Raw genomic sequence first — 14,563 nt, forward strand, 5'->3', positions numbered from 1 at the left:
AGAGCATGCACACGTGTGTTTCCTTTCTTTGGTTTTGCTGGTATGAAATAATTTATTTTCTGTGTTTTAAAGGGTGTTGAGATTGGAGTTTCCTTATAACACCTTCTGTAAGACTGGATTTGTAAATAGATATTGTTGAAATTTGACTTTATCATATATCTTGTTTTCTCCATCTATGGTGATTGAAAGTTTTAGTGTGTATGGTAATCTGGGATGGCATCTGTGGCCTCTTAGATTTTTGTAAGACATATGTCCTGGACTTTCTGGCTTTTAGAGTCTCCAGTGAGAAGTCAGTTGTAATTCTAGTAGGTCTGCCTTTATATGTTACATGGTCTTTTCCCTATACAACTTTTAATATTCTTTTCTGCTCTGTACATATAGTGTTTTGATTATTATGTGGCAATACTTTCTTTTCTGGTCCAATCTATTTGGCATTCTGTATGCTTTTTGTACCTTCATATTTATCTCCTTCTCTAGGTTAATAAATTTTTCTTTTTGATTTTGTGAGAAGTATTTTCTAGGACTTTGAGCTGAAATGCTTCTCCTTCCTCTATTCCTATTATTCCTTGGTTTAGTCTTTTCATAATATCCATGTTGCCTGGATGTCAGGAATTTTCTAAATTTAATAATTTCTTTGACTTATTTCTTCTATTGTATCTTCAATGCTTGAGACTCTCCCTTCCATTTCTGGTATTCTGTTGGTGAGGCTTGCATTCCGATTTTTTTCTTTCCCATAATTTCCTCAGTCTGTGTCTTTTTTTATTGCTTCTAATTCCATTAGCAAGTATTAAACAGTTTTCATTGTTTTCTTCAACTGTTTGTATTTTCTTGGTATTCTTTAAGGGGTTCAATCATTTTCTTTAATTTTTTGATAGACAAATAAGTCTAACCTTTTATTATTATTGTATACTTCAGGGTTGGATTGCTTAACTTTGTTCATAGAGATAAGCTCTCAGATAAACTAAGACTTCCCCAAACTCTTCAAACAAATGATATATTTTATTTCAATGCTATCCTTTCTGTCAGCATCAATCTAAACCTATAGCCAAAAGTACAGCATCTATAGTGGCTAAAGATCCTCACAACATTTGCTGCCTCCTACACTGAGTGGTATAGCAAGTCAGTAGTAGGCGTAAGTAGATCCCAAATACTAAGCCCTTACTCTGGAGATTTAATTATATGTTACTAACATGCAAATTAATAGAAGTAAAGAATAGTCTTTTAATATCTAATTTGCTTGTTGTTTTCAAATGTTCCCATAAGTCTTTCCTCCCTTGGAAACCGGACATACCGAAAGCTCCAGAGTCAGGAAACCTGAAGCAAGCAAGTGATGAGTGAAGAATTAGTGATGGCAAGGAGGACGCCAAGATTCTTGGAAAGCAAGAGGTAGCAATTGGCTCTTACAAGGACGCATCAATAGCCATTGAGGTGCAAGAATCACCAACTTAATAGCAAGAGTGGTTAACCTTTGCCTTAATGAGCTCTTGCATTAGTTATTTCAATGCAAAGCTATCTCTGGGTTCTCTGACAAATACACTTTATGTCTCTACATTTTCTGTCAAGACATCCATGTGTTTTTCAGCCCTTCTTCCTCCCTGACTTTAGAGGTACAAACTGATGGATACTAACATGCTAACCCTTTCTTCCCATGCCATGCCCCATATCTACCTGAGGTTTTACCTATTTACCTCACCCTGTTTTTCTAATAATTATACAGGGACCACATGGACTCAGCATCTTTATTTATTCTATTTTTCTCTATGTGTAATTTTTCAAGTATTTTCCCCTGTACTATGTGTGCCCCAAGTTCAGGTACTGTGACTTGTAGTTCTTTTAAGTGAATTAAGAATTTCCTAGGATACTGTGGTGGTTTGAATACATTTGGTCCAGGGAGAGGCACTATTAGGAGGTGTGGCCTTTTTAGAGTACATATAGCCTCATTGGAGGAAGTGTGTCACTGTAAGGTTGAACAATGAGACCCTCCTCCTATATGGGAACCAGTCTTCTCCTATTGGTCTTTAGATGAATATGTAGAACTCTCAGCCCCTCCCAAACTATGTCTGCCTGGATGCTGCAATGTTCCAGCCTTGATGATAATGGAATGAACCTCTGAACCTGCAAGCCAGCCCCAATTAAATGTTGTCCTTATAAGAATTGCCTTGGGGCTGGAGAGATGGCTCAGCAGTTAAAAGCATTGACTGCTCTTCCAGAGGTCATGAGTTCAATTCCCAGCAACTGCATGGTGGCTCACAATCATCTATGATATCTGATGCCCTCTTCTGGTGTGTTTGAAGACAGCTACAGTGTAATCATATCCATAAAATAAATAAATAAATCTTAAAAAAAAAAGAGTTGCCTTGGTGATAGTGTCTATTTACAGCAGTAAAATCCTGAGACAGAAGTTGATACTAAGAGTAGGGTATTTCTGTGACAGGCCTGACCATGCTTTTGTTTCCAGGAATGTGAACTTGGGGGGGACTTTGGAAAGCAATGGAATATTTTAAGTGGGGCTTAATCCTACTAAGAATTTGGAAGACTTTGTTGCCGAGAGTGAGTTGAACTGTAGAAGCCTGGCTAAAGAAATTTCAGAGGAGGAAAAATTTTGGTATGCAGCTGAGAAACTCTTCTTGTGATATTTTGGTGAAGAATGTGGCTGCTTCTTGCCATTTCTGAAAAGCCTGAGGCTAAGGCGAAGAGAGTCAAATTAATTGCATTGACAAAGAAGGTCTTCAACAAACCATTTTAGACGCTGTGCATTGGTTTAGTCTCATGAAGAGCCTTTTAATGAAGCATGCCAAGTTTAAAAAGAAAAATACAAAATAAATAAATAAATAAATAAATAAATAAATAGAAAAATACAAAAGTATTAAAGGGGCACAAGGAAGTGAAATGGATGTGAATCCTATATCCTAAGACATAAACAGATTAAGCGAATGATGATCTCGAAGCAAGTTCAAGCAAGGTGGTACACATCTTTAAACCCAGAAGACACAAGCAAGTAGATCTCTGCATTCAAGGCCAGCCTGGAACTGAGCAAGTTCTAGGTGAAGAAAAGCTTAAGTCCAGGCTTGATGGTGCATGCCCTTAATCCAGGCATTCAGGAGATGGAGCCAGGCAGATGTCTGAGCTCAAGGTCAATCTACAGAGCAAATTCTAGTACAGCCAAGTGCAGGTACTGACAGTATTGGAAAACAGAAAACTGGTATAGAATAAGATGTGTGTGTGTGTGTGTGTGTGTGTGTGTGTGTGTGTGTGTGTGTGTGTGTGTGTGCGTGTGTGCGTGTGCATGTTCCATCCCCAGCAAGCAGCAGAACTCAACAGCTTTAGCCATATGGCTTTAGCTTTAGAGTCAAGAATGGAAGGGACTACTAGGATAATTGATACAGGAGCTAAGAAATTAGCAGTGATTAAGAAGAGCCCAGCATCATTGAAGTGACGTCTTCTGAGAAATGTGTTCTGAGATCATAAAGAAGCTATGTTCCAGAGACAGCCACAGTTGAACTTTATGCTTTGAGATGGACTTGATAATGCATAAGAATCACCCAATGGTACTAGTCTTGAAGATATGAAGGAGTCGTGGAAAGTAGCTGAGGCTTGGCACTGTGAGAGGCCAAGGAAAGTCATTGGTAAAGGAACAACCTCAGTTACAGTTGATGGCCCAGGACTGAAGGGGTTTGTGCAAAGAATTTGAGGATTGGTACCAACGAAGCGAGCCTATGTGTGGTGAATTGAAGATGCTTGGCCCAGGGAGGGACACTATTAGGAGGTGTGGCCTTGTTGGAGGGAGTGTGTCATTGTGTGTCATTGTGGAAGTGGTTGTTATGAACATCCACCTAGCTGTCTTGGAGTTAGTCTTCTCCTAACAATGAATTTCTCCTTCAGATGAAGATGTAGAACTCTCAGCTCCTACTGCACCATGCCTGCCTGGATTGCTGCCCTGCTCCTGTTTTAATGATACTGGACTGAACCTCTGACTCTGTAAGCCAGTCCCAATTAAATGCTGTCCTTATAAGAGTCACCTTGGTCATGGTGTCCACAGCAGTAAAACCCTAAGACAGACACTGATACGCTTAAGATATAATGACAAATGTGTGTGTCATCAATCACCACAGATATGAAAATAATTTACTCCCTGGTCCTTTAAAAAATGTTATTTACAGCTTTGTGTTATTCTTTTGCATTTTCAAGATGGTTTTGGCAATGGAGCTAACACCACTTTACTCATAAATGTCAATAAAAGTGGTGATATTTTTTACACAAAATCCCACTCATACCTCAATATTTTTATATATATTTGATACATGTCAAACAAATTTTATATGATCCTGTTTATACTTTGGCAGCAAACAAAGTCTACACACTGGTACATATGTACTTCTCAAAATAGATTTGTTGAAGAATTTTATTTTGTGCTATTTTTACATTATTTCTTTTTTTTATTCACTTTACATCCCCATCTCTGCTCCTGACTCAGTGCCCCCTCCCTTCTCTATTCCCTTTTCCTCTGAGTGGGAGGAGGTTCCTCCCTGGGTATCCCCCCAACCTCGGCACATCAAGTCTCTGTGGGGCCAGGCACATCCTCTCCCACTGGGGCCAGACAAGGCAATCCAGCTAGAAGAATGTATTCCATAGGCAAGCGACAGCTTTTGCAATAGTACCCACTCCAGTTTGGGACCCACATGAAAACTGAAGTGCACATCTGCTATATATGTGCAGGGGAAGGGGGTGTTGTGTCCAGCCCATGTATGCTCTTGGGTTCATAGTTCAGTCTCTAAGAGACCCCAAAAGTCCCCATAATCTTTCTCCCAATGCTTCTATAAACATCCACAAACTCTATCCACTGTTTGGCTTTGGGCCTCTGCATTTGTTAACTGCTGGATGGAGATTGGTGTGGGCCCAAAAGTATTTCTTTGAAGTTATAATTTAATTCTGTTTCTCTCTTCCCTTTTCTCCTTTCAAACCCTCCCATAAACCCATCTCCACTTTCCTTCAAATTCATGGCCTCTTTTTATTTTTACAAGTTGCTATTGCATGCATATATGTATTTACAAAAATATTTTAAATATAATTTGTTCAGCACAAACAATGAGACCTGTGGGTATGATTTCAGGGCTGACTGTTTCACACTGGGACTATCACCTCTCATGTTTCCAGCTTCCTCATTTGCCAAGAATTCTTTCTGTAGGGTCATGTGGTTTGGGTTTGGGTGTTTTGTTTTGGTTTTGGTTTCTTTAATGTTTGTTTTCAGTTCTTTTATGAGAGATGTATAGAAAGCAGAGAGTTTCTCTTCTTGTCTGGGCTTCCTCTCTACCCCCGTGCATTTAACTGTGCAGAGGTTTTTAGTTTCATGAAGTCCCACTGGTCAATAATTGACCCTAATTCTTGGGTAAATGGATTCTGTCTCAGGAACTCTTTTCCTACACCTGTATCACATATTGCCGAAGATTCTTCTAGCAGTTCCACTGTCTCAGTTTTCATGGTTTAGGTCTTTGATCTGTTAGAGGTTAGTCTTTGTGCAAGGCACTAGATACTAATCTAATCTGGCTCTTCTGCATATAGACATTGAGTTCTCCCAACACCATTTGATAAAGATGCTCTCAGTTTTCCAGTATACGTTTTGATGTCTCTGTCAAATACTAAGTGATTAAAGTTATATGCACTCATATTTGGGTATTGGATTTTGTTTCATTGGTCTAAATGTTTGCTTTGTGCCCATACCATATTGTTTCTATTACTTTGGCTCTGTAATATACCCTAATATCTGAAATGGAAATCTCTCCAGCTGTGTTCTTTTTTTCTCAGCATCGCTTTGGCTATTCTGGGTCTTTTGTGGTCCTGTGTGTATTTGGGGATTTTTTTTTCTATTTCTGTGAAGAATGATATAAGGATTTTGATTGGGATTGCCTTGAATATGTGACTAATTTTTGGTAGACTGGTCATTTTCACAATTTTTGTTATATTAACCCATGAGCATTGAATGTATTTTTATATTCTAGTGTTTCTTCAGACTTTTTTCATTAAATAGGTCCTTTACTTCCTTGGGTAGGTATATTCCTAGGTATTTATATTTTTGAGGTTATTGTGTACAGGAGTATGTCCATGAACTCCTTATCCTTCTGCTTGTTGTCGAAATTGATGTGTATATACATATACATATATATATACATATATAAACTGATTACTGCTAGTTGATTCTGTATTCTGCAACATCGCTGTATTTGTTTATTGCTTCAAGAAGTTTTCTGGAAGAATATTTTGTTTCTCAAATCTATAGTACCATGATGTCTGCAAATAGGGATGGTGTGATGGTGTGAGGTCTTCTTTCCCTATTTGTATCTCTTTAATTTTCTTATCTTGCCTTATTGCTCCAGCTAGTATTTTGAGTACAATGCTGAAAAGTAGTGAGCATGGTGGACATCAACCTGTCTTGTTCCTGAATTCAGTGGGATTGCTCCTAACTTTTCTCCACTATGATGATGTTGGCTGTGAGCATTTTGTGTATAGCTTTGTGTTGAAGTATGTTCCCTATAGTCCTACATTCTCAGTGGCTCTTATCATGAAAGTATGTTAGATATTTGTCAAAGACTTTTTCTGCATCTATTGAGACAATGTGTGATTTTTGTCTTCAAGTCCATCCATGTGGCATATTATATTTATTGGCTTGATTATATTGAACCATCCCTGCATTTCATTTGTTAAGCCAAGTTGGTAATGCTGTAAAATCTTTTTCAATGTATGTTATGCTGTGATTGAAAGAATTTTACTGAGTATTTTTGAATCTGTGTTAATCAGGGATATAGCTTTCTTTTTTCATTGTCTTTACATAAATATTCCCTTATAATACTCTGAATTTCTTTCATATCTATTTTCTTGTCCCCTGTGCATTTCGATTTGGTTGATATGGGTCCTCTCTTTCTTCTGGCTAGTTGGTTTAAGAGCCTGCCTATTTTGTTTATCGTCTCAATGAGCCAGCTTTTGAAGGTGTTGATTCTCTGTATTTTTTTTACTTTTATTAATTTCTGATTTTCATTATTTCTCACCATCAACTGCTTTTGTTCTTCTCAAACTTTCTGAGTTGTATTATTAAGCTACTTACTCGAGCACTTCCTCATTTCTTAATAAAGCTATAAATTTCCTTCATAGTACCACTTCCAACATGTCCCAGCAATTTTTTTTGTAGTATGTTTTCATTTCCATTTTGTTCCAGGAAGTTTTTCTTCCTTTCTTTGGCCCATCCATCATTTAGTAATGGGTTGTTTAATCTTTATGAATTTGGAATTTACTAAAGATGTTTAGGTCTTTAGTGTTTGGGTAGAAAACTCTGTAGACACCAGTTAAGTTCATTTGATATATGATGCCAACTGATTCTGATCTTTCCTTGTTTACTTTTGGTCCAGATGACTTGTCTGGGAAAGTGGGATGTTGAAAATCACCTACTATTAGTGGACTGATGTTAAACTGTGACTCTAAATCCATGGTAGATTTTTTTATGAAATTAGTGTCCCAAAGATTAGTAAACATATATTTAGGATAGTTCCCTTAGTTAGAATGAGTGTTCCTCTTTCTCTCCTCTGATTAGTCGTAGTTAGAACTCTACTTAGTGGTGCCTGGTTGCTCCATCATCCCATTTGATTGCATTACTCTTTGCTATCCAACCAAAGAGTATGCATGGCCTGTACCTAGGGCCCCTACACATTTATAACAAATATACAGCTTGGTCTTCATGTGGCTTCCCTAACATTGGTAGCTGAGGTTCTCACTCAGACTATGCCAGACTTTGTTACCTGCCTTTGGACCCCCTTCCCCTAGCCTACTCCAACCTCAGTGGAAGAGGATAAACTTAGTACTGATGTGACTTCATGTGTCAGAATGTACTGGTACCTTTGGGGGCTTCCCGAAAGGGGTAGGGGAATGAGGGAATGGGTGTGGGATGATGGGACTGGAAAAAAAGGAGGGAGGGGGCCTACAATCACAATGTGATTTGAATAAATTAATTAATGAAAAAATTAGATGTGCTTCTTTTAAGCACCAAATAAGTGGATTTTGTTCCTTGATCCATTTAATTCGCTCTGCCCTTTGACTAGAGAATTGAAGCCATTGATTTTTAAAATTGTTGAAATGTGTGTATTAATTATGGTCATTGTGTTGTTGGATTTTGGTGGTATTGTGTTTTCTGTGGTATTTTGCATTTTAATAGTTATGGCTTCATATTTCTTTTCACAGTCTCTGCTATGCCCATTCCTCTTTTTAGCCTGAAAAGATGATTCCTACATTTTCCTTATGTTTAGATTTTTTAGATATAAACTGTTTCATAGGCTGTTTATGACATGAAAACTTTTTCTTTCTCCTTTAACCATGGCAGATAGTTTTGCTACAGATATTATTTAGCTTGGCTTTTATAGTTTTTTAATTCACTGGTCCAGGCTTTCCTGGATTTCAAAGTTTCCATTGAGAAGTCTGCTGTTATGTTAATGTATTTCCCTTTATATATGACTGGCATTTTTCTCTTATAATTTTCAATATATTATCTTTGTTCTATATATTCAGCATTTTACCTATAATATGCCTCATGAATTTTCTTTTCTGGTCCTGTCTATTTGGTGGTCTGTGTATTTTTTTTCAGTTTTGGACTTTATTGTTATTGTCGTCGTCTCAGGCCTTGACTGCGTGCTTGCGCAGTGGGTACAGCCGCTCCTTCCGCTGCTGCTTCTTGGTCTTCAGCTTCTCTTCATGCTTGGTGAGCCGGCAGCGCATGGCTCTCGTCTTCTTGGGTCGCAGGTCCAGGGGCTTGTACTTCTTTCCCTTGTAGAATTTCCTGAGGTTTTCCTTTTGAGTCTGATTAATGACAGTGAGGACACGGGCGATGGATTTGCGCACGACTCGTATCTTGGAGAGCTTGGACGCGGCACCGCCTGTCACTTTGGCCATGAGAAGCTGGGACATTTCCACCTTCAGATCATCCAGTTGTTTCAACAACTCCTCCTTCTTCTTGCCGCGCAGGTCCCGAGCCTTCATCTTGGCCATTGCTGCGCTGTTTGCGGATGAGGCCGCCCGGTTCGAGAGCTGTGTATTTTTTTAATAGCTGTGTTTTTCCTTAGTTTGGGAAATTTTTCTTCTATGTTCTTGTTAAGAGATCTGGTCTATGCCATTGAGTTGGTATTCTTGTCCCCACATCTCTGCATATAATTCAAAGTTTTGGGTTTTTTCATGGTGTTCCACATTTCCTGTATGTTCCTTTCCTGTGTCTTTTTTTTTTTTTTTTTCGGAGCTGGGGACCGAACCCAGGGCCTTGCGCTTGCTAGGCAAGCGCTCTACCACTGAGCTAAATCCCCAACCCCTAATGTCTTTTTTATTTTTAAGTTTTCAGGGTCCTTGTTTATTTTATCTATATATTGTGTTTTATCTCTGAGATGTGATGTTCTGTCTTCTGCTAAAGCCATTCTGCATGCAAGGCTTTCCTTTGAGTTTTCCATTTCCATCTTCATCTCATCTTGAGTCCTCTTCATTGTTTCCATCTCCATGTTCAGTTTTGTTCTGAAGTCTTGGGTACCCTTGTCATTTCTATCATCCTTATATTTGCGTTTTCTGGGACATCGCTTGGTTACTTATTTTCCTTAAGCTCTTTATCTGTGTTTCATTAAGTTGTTTCTTTGTGCTCTTTTTAAACTCTGTGAATCCTTTGACAAACTTTATGATCATTCTTTTAACTTCTGTGTCCTAGAATTCATCTAGCCAATTCTCACTGGCAAACATTTCTACTGGACTGAGAGACTTTGGAGAAAGTGATGGCTTGATCTTTCACAAGATTGGTATTCCTGGGATGAGATCTGGGCATGTGGAATTCCTGTGATGAGATCTGGGCACGTGGACTTCCTTTATTTGTCCTGAGTTGGTTATGGACAAAAAACAAGTTGGAGAAGAAGAAGTGATGGTTGGGTCTAGAGGTTGGGATTATCTTGGGTGGAATGAAGTCTAGTGGACAGTGTGAATTGAGGTGGTATACAAGGTGTGCTTCCCATTCCAAGACAAAATGTTGGGGTAGATAGGCCTACATGGAAAGATGGGATATGACATGGGAGACTCCTGTAGTTTCGTGGAGAGGTGGGGAAGATCCTGACTTAAGCCTCTCTAGGCTCTGCAGTGAGGGCAGGGAAAGCCAGAACAAGTTGACACACTGGCTGTGAAACCCAGGAATGGGGTTGAAGAGGCTGGGCTAAGGGCTGAGTGGATGCAGAAAGGGCAGGTCCTAGCAGGTCCTAACCCTAGAGGTTGAGGTGGTCAGAGTGAGCAGAGACACTGTCTGTGAGACCCAGGACAGATCTATTAGATTGAAAAAGAAAGAGAAAGAGAATATTTAGGGGATAGTCACAACGGTGGGCCCTAGAGCAGGGTCTGGATAGAAGTAGCGTGGTAGAGACTAAGGAACCCGTGGGTAGATGCGGGAAGCAACTCTATTTTTTAGCCTAAATTTTGAACCGAGATCACTGGTGTTTTTATAAAAAGGGCTCTTCATGTATAACTGTGTACTGCCTTAATATAATAAACTATGAACCTCAGAGTGGGACTCTGTCTTCGACAAACATGCCAATCTGAACATGATACGGTAATGGATGCTGTCTGCGTAATAAAAGATGACTGACTCCCTTTCCAGTGCTACAGAGAAGGGACTTTGTGTCTTCCATGCTGAAACTCGGTCTTCCTCTAGACTAAAATCATCTTTTTACTAATACCTCTGTGTGTGTGTGTGTGTGTGTGTGTGTGTGTGTGTGTGTGTGTGTGTGTGTGTGTGTCTGGATAGATAGATAGATAGATAGATAGATAGATAGATAGATAGATAGATAGATATGTAGATATAAATATAAAGTGTGTGTGTGGTTAACATGCTCTAGTCCAAATAGTCCAATACTGTATATCTCTTGGAAAGTCGAAGAATTCAATAGTTGTTCTGTCCACATCTCAGGTTGTCTTCAGTATACACTAAAAACCAGAAGAGGTCAGCTCTAATGCTAGTGAAGAAACAAACTGGCCAGTGAGAGTGAAGACCAACAAGCAAGAAGCAAGAGCCTCCTTCTTCCATATCATTATTCAGGCTGCCACCAGAAGGTGTAGCCCAGATTTAAGGTTGGTCTCTCCACTTCAAATGATCTTGACTTAGTTCAGGTCTTCCTACCTCAAGAGATCTAATCAAGAAAAATCCCTCTCTGCTATACCCAGCAGCTTCAGTTTTAGCTAACTCCAGATGATCAAGTTGATAGCCAAGAATAGCCAAGATAAAAGACTTTCATTAGGAACACTGAAAGCTTTGTACCTGAATGCAGTTTCAAACAAAAGCAGAAGTGGAGCTTTGTGCACAAAAGAGCAATTGCAACACATTTAAAAACATTTAAAGATTTCATAAAATGACATTAAATGTGCATTTTAGGTTGTATTTCATTGAAATGTTTCAGGAAACCTTGAAGGCATGCATAGCTCTTTTGCACAGATAAGATATTGCATACAGTGGGCTCAACTAGTATATGATGCCCCTCAAAGTCATGTATAATTATGGAAATCAACACAAACTCTTCTCTTTCTATGTTTTTCAAGAATGTTTAATATCCCAAAATGCAGTGTTAGAAACAACTTACCAATGTGTTCAAATGAACAAGTACTTTTCATAATCTTTGAAAATTCACCTCTCTATGAATGCTACAGCTAAGAAAGGTAAAGGCAGTGGAAAGGTAGGGTATAATCAATGGTCTTAACGATTTCATGGTCTCCTTCTTATAACAAAACAACACAAAAGAAGATGGTAGAAATCAATTTCAGAGTGTAGATCTTCAACTATAGGAAAATAGCCCTACCCTGACATGGCAAATTAATTATCACCAGTTGTTTCTGAAATCCAATATGCAACACACACAACATAAGAATGAGAAAGTCAAATGGGATGTGTTCATCATCCAAATTAAGGACTAACATAGGCATGAGGAGAAGAAATTCGTGTTTAAGAACATCAGTAGAAGAGAAATCTGTGATGTGCTAAATTTCCATCCAAATGTTTATATAAAATAATTATAAAACATACTGATTTTCTTTCTTAGTTTTTCTCATCAGTTACTTTCTCCTCCCCTTCTCTTCTTCCTCCTCCTCCTCCTCCATTTCTTTGTCTTTAATCCATAGGCCTTTTAGAAACTACATTCTAAACACCATTTAATAGCAACTTATAACCACATTTATTCTGACATCAAAGAGTAAGAATAAATAACATTTATCTAACTTAAATGTTCAGAACCAAAATTAATTGTTAAAGGTCATTTTAAAGAAACACGGCAAAGAGGATGTGTTTAAGTGTTAAGGGATGAAACGCCGTTTTCTGTGACTGAGAACAAGTAGGTTTTAGCCTCATAGATTGTCCTTTTCCTCCTACATGAGGAAGCTAGGGGAGACTGTAGTTATTTACTGCCATATGCCCGTATGAGCATCATCAAAACCGCTAGATTCATCAAATCTACAACTTCTATCATTGAGCATGAATCTTTACAGGAGATAATATGTAGAAAACAGTGACTTCTAGGTTGGTACATGAAGGTATTTTGTAGGTGTGGTAGCCATTTAAATTGCATTGACTTTTCCTCTGTGGAATACCCTCAAGAATATATAAAGGGCCACTTGAAGTAATTAAAGGTAAAACTCAACATTTCCCATATAAAGAATTCTGCTTCAAGTCTGCCACATTAATTTTGCTCTGCCAGCTTGCTTCTTTGCCTACCAATTTTGAACGTGTAGCTTGCCAGCCAGTGCAATCATGTAAGTCAATGCCTTAAAAGAAAATCTGAGAAGATGGGAGCTCCCTGCTCCAAGTTAGCTGCACAAGAGCCTCTCACACTTTTCCATATTCCACGATTCTTGTCATCTGCAGGGAAGGAAAAATGCCACCAACCCTTATGTCCAAGAAGCGAGGATGTTGTACCTTACTGGGCATCTGTGGACTTAACTATGCTCTTGATTCCATTGTCTTTGTGCAAGAAATAGTGTTAGTAGCTTTCTTGATAGATCTTTGAACACATCACATTAAACATTAAGACAGTGTGCTTTCTTATCACTTGGTAAATTTCAGAGTATTTCCCTACTCCTCATGATGAGTTATATATTACATTTTCTTTCTTTTTTCCCTTCTTTTCTTTTATTGATATTTTATTTACATTTCAAATGTTATCCCCTTTCCTGGTTTCCCCTCCGAAAACCCCTTATCGCATCCCCCTTCCCCCAGCTTCTATGAGGGTGCTCCCCCACCCACTCCTTCCTGCCACCCCACCTTGGCATTCTCCTACACTGTGGCATTGAGCCTTCACAGGACCAAGGGCCTCTCCTCCCATTGATGTCACACAAGGCCATCCTCTGCTATAAGTTACATTTTCTAATTTTTTGTATTTACAGAAGTTGATATTTGGTACTAAGGCTTGACCCTGATCGTCCCTTGAAAGAAATCCATGCTTTTATTCTAAATTTAAAGAATCTCCTAAAATATCTGCTATCGAGTAGTGATTTTCATATTCTTATATTACCATAAGTAATCTTCAGGGCATTAAACAAAAGAAAATCTTATTTATTTTTGGTGCACTTTTGTGTGAGTAATTACTATAAGATACACTATTCGCAAAAACAGATATTTCCGCTCATCAGACTAGAAGGTAAACAATATTAAAATAAATGGTAGATGAAATCTACAGTTTGGTATGCAAGCAGAGGAATAACATTAAATAGGAGCACCTGGGAAAATTGTGAGTAATAAACTCATTCCCCTTTTGCAGTTGTATGTTTGTTTCTTATAAGTCAGTTAATTGCTGATAAGGTTACATCCCTGGGACTTTAGCAGCATTCTGATTATGATCTGTGATGAAAAGATGTACACAAGCCAATTTCTAGCCTCAAACGTAATAGTCTGATCCATGCTTAATGGATGCTCCTGAGCTGCACTGGGTTAAGAGTTTCAAATGTATTAGTTTCTTCAACAACTCAGCATAGGTTCATTCCCCTCTCTCCCTGAAGAATTTATAATAACACAAAGGCCCAATAATTCTCACAGGATCATCAAGTAGCAGAATAATTTCATTCTGGGTGTTTGGAACTCAAACCATAAAATTATGATGCTTAAGCTATAAATCAACTCTGTAAAGAAAAGCAAAATAACAAATGAGGGAAATAAGGTATCAGACCATGCAACCCCTGAAGGCTGATAATCAGGCACTCAATATTATGTAGCCAAGAAAAAAAATAAGTCTACTCAGAGTATTAGTTATTTTTGTTGTTGTTACCAAGGCAACTTATAGAAAAAAAGAGTTCTCTGCTCCCAGACCCCGTGAGAGAGAGACCCAACCGCCTGGTCAGGTGGGCACTCCTGAGGCTGCAGAGCGGAAGAGACCACCAACACTGCTCACCCCTGCCCACATCCCTGGCCCAAGAGGAAACTGTATAAGGCCTCTGGGCTCCCGTGGGGGAGGGCCCAGGAGCGGCAGGACCCCTGCCTGAGACACCGCCGGAACCTGAACGAAACAGACCGGATAAACAGTTCTCTGCACCC

The 14,563-nt window shown here is 38.8% G+C and overlaps 1 pseudogene across 1 annotated transcript; it reads right to left on the bottom strand.

The window, feature by feature from the left end:
- Positions 1-8,612: 8,612 nt before the first annotated feature.
- Rpl35l1 (ribosomal protein L35 like 1) lies at positions 8,613-9,064 on the bottom strand (annotated as a pseudogene). The gene has a single exon (XR_015642507.1). The product of XR_015642507.1 is annotated as a ribosomal protein L35 like 1 (transcript).
- Positions 9,065-14,563: the final 5,499 nt, after the last annotated feature.

This window comes from Rattus norvegicus, chromosome 18 (assembly GCF_021556685.1).
Source record: "Rattus norvegicus strain SHRSP/BbbUtx chromosome 18, alternate assembly SHRSP_T2T, whole genome shotgun sequence".
Lineage (NCBI taxonomy): Eukaryota > Metazoa > Chordata > Mammalia > Rodentia > Muridae > Rattus > Rattus norvegicus.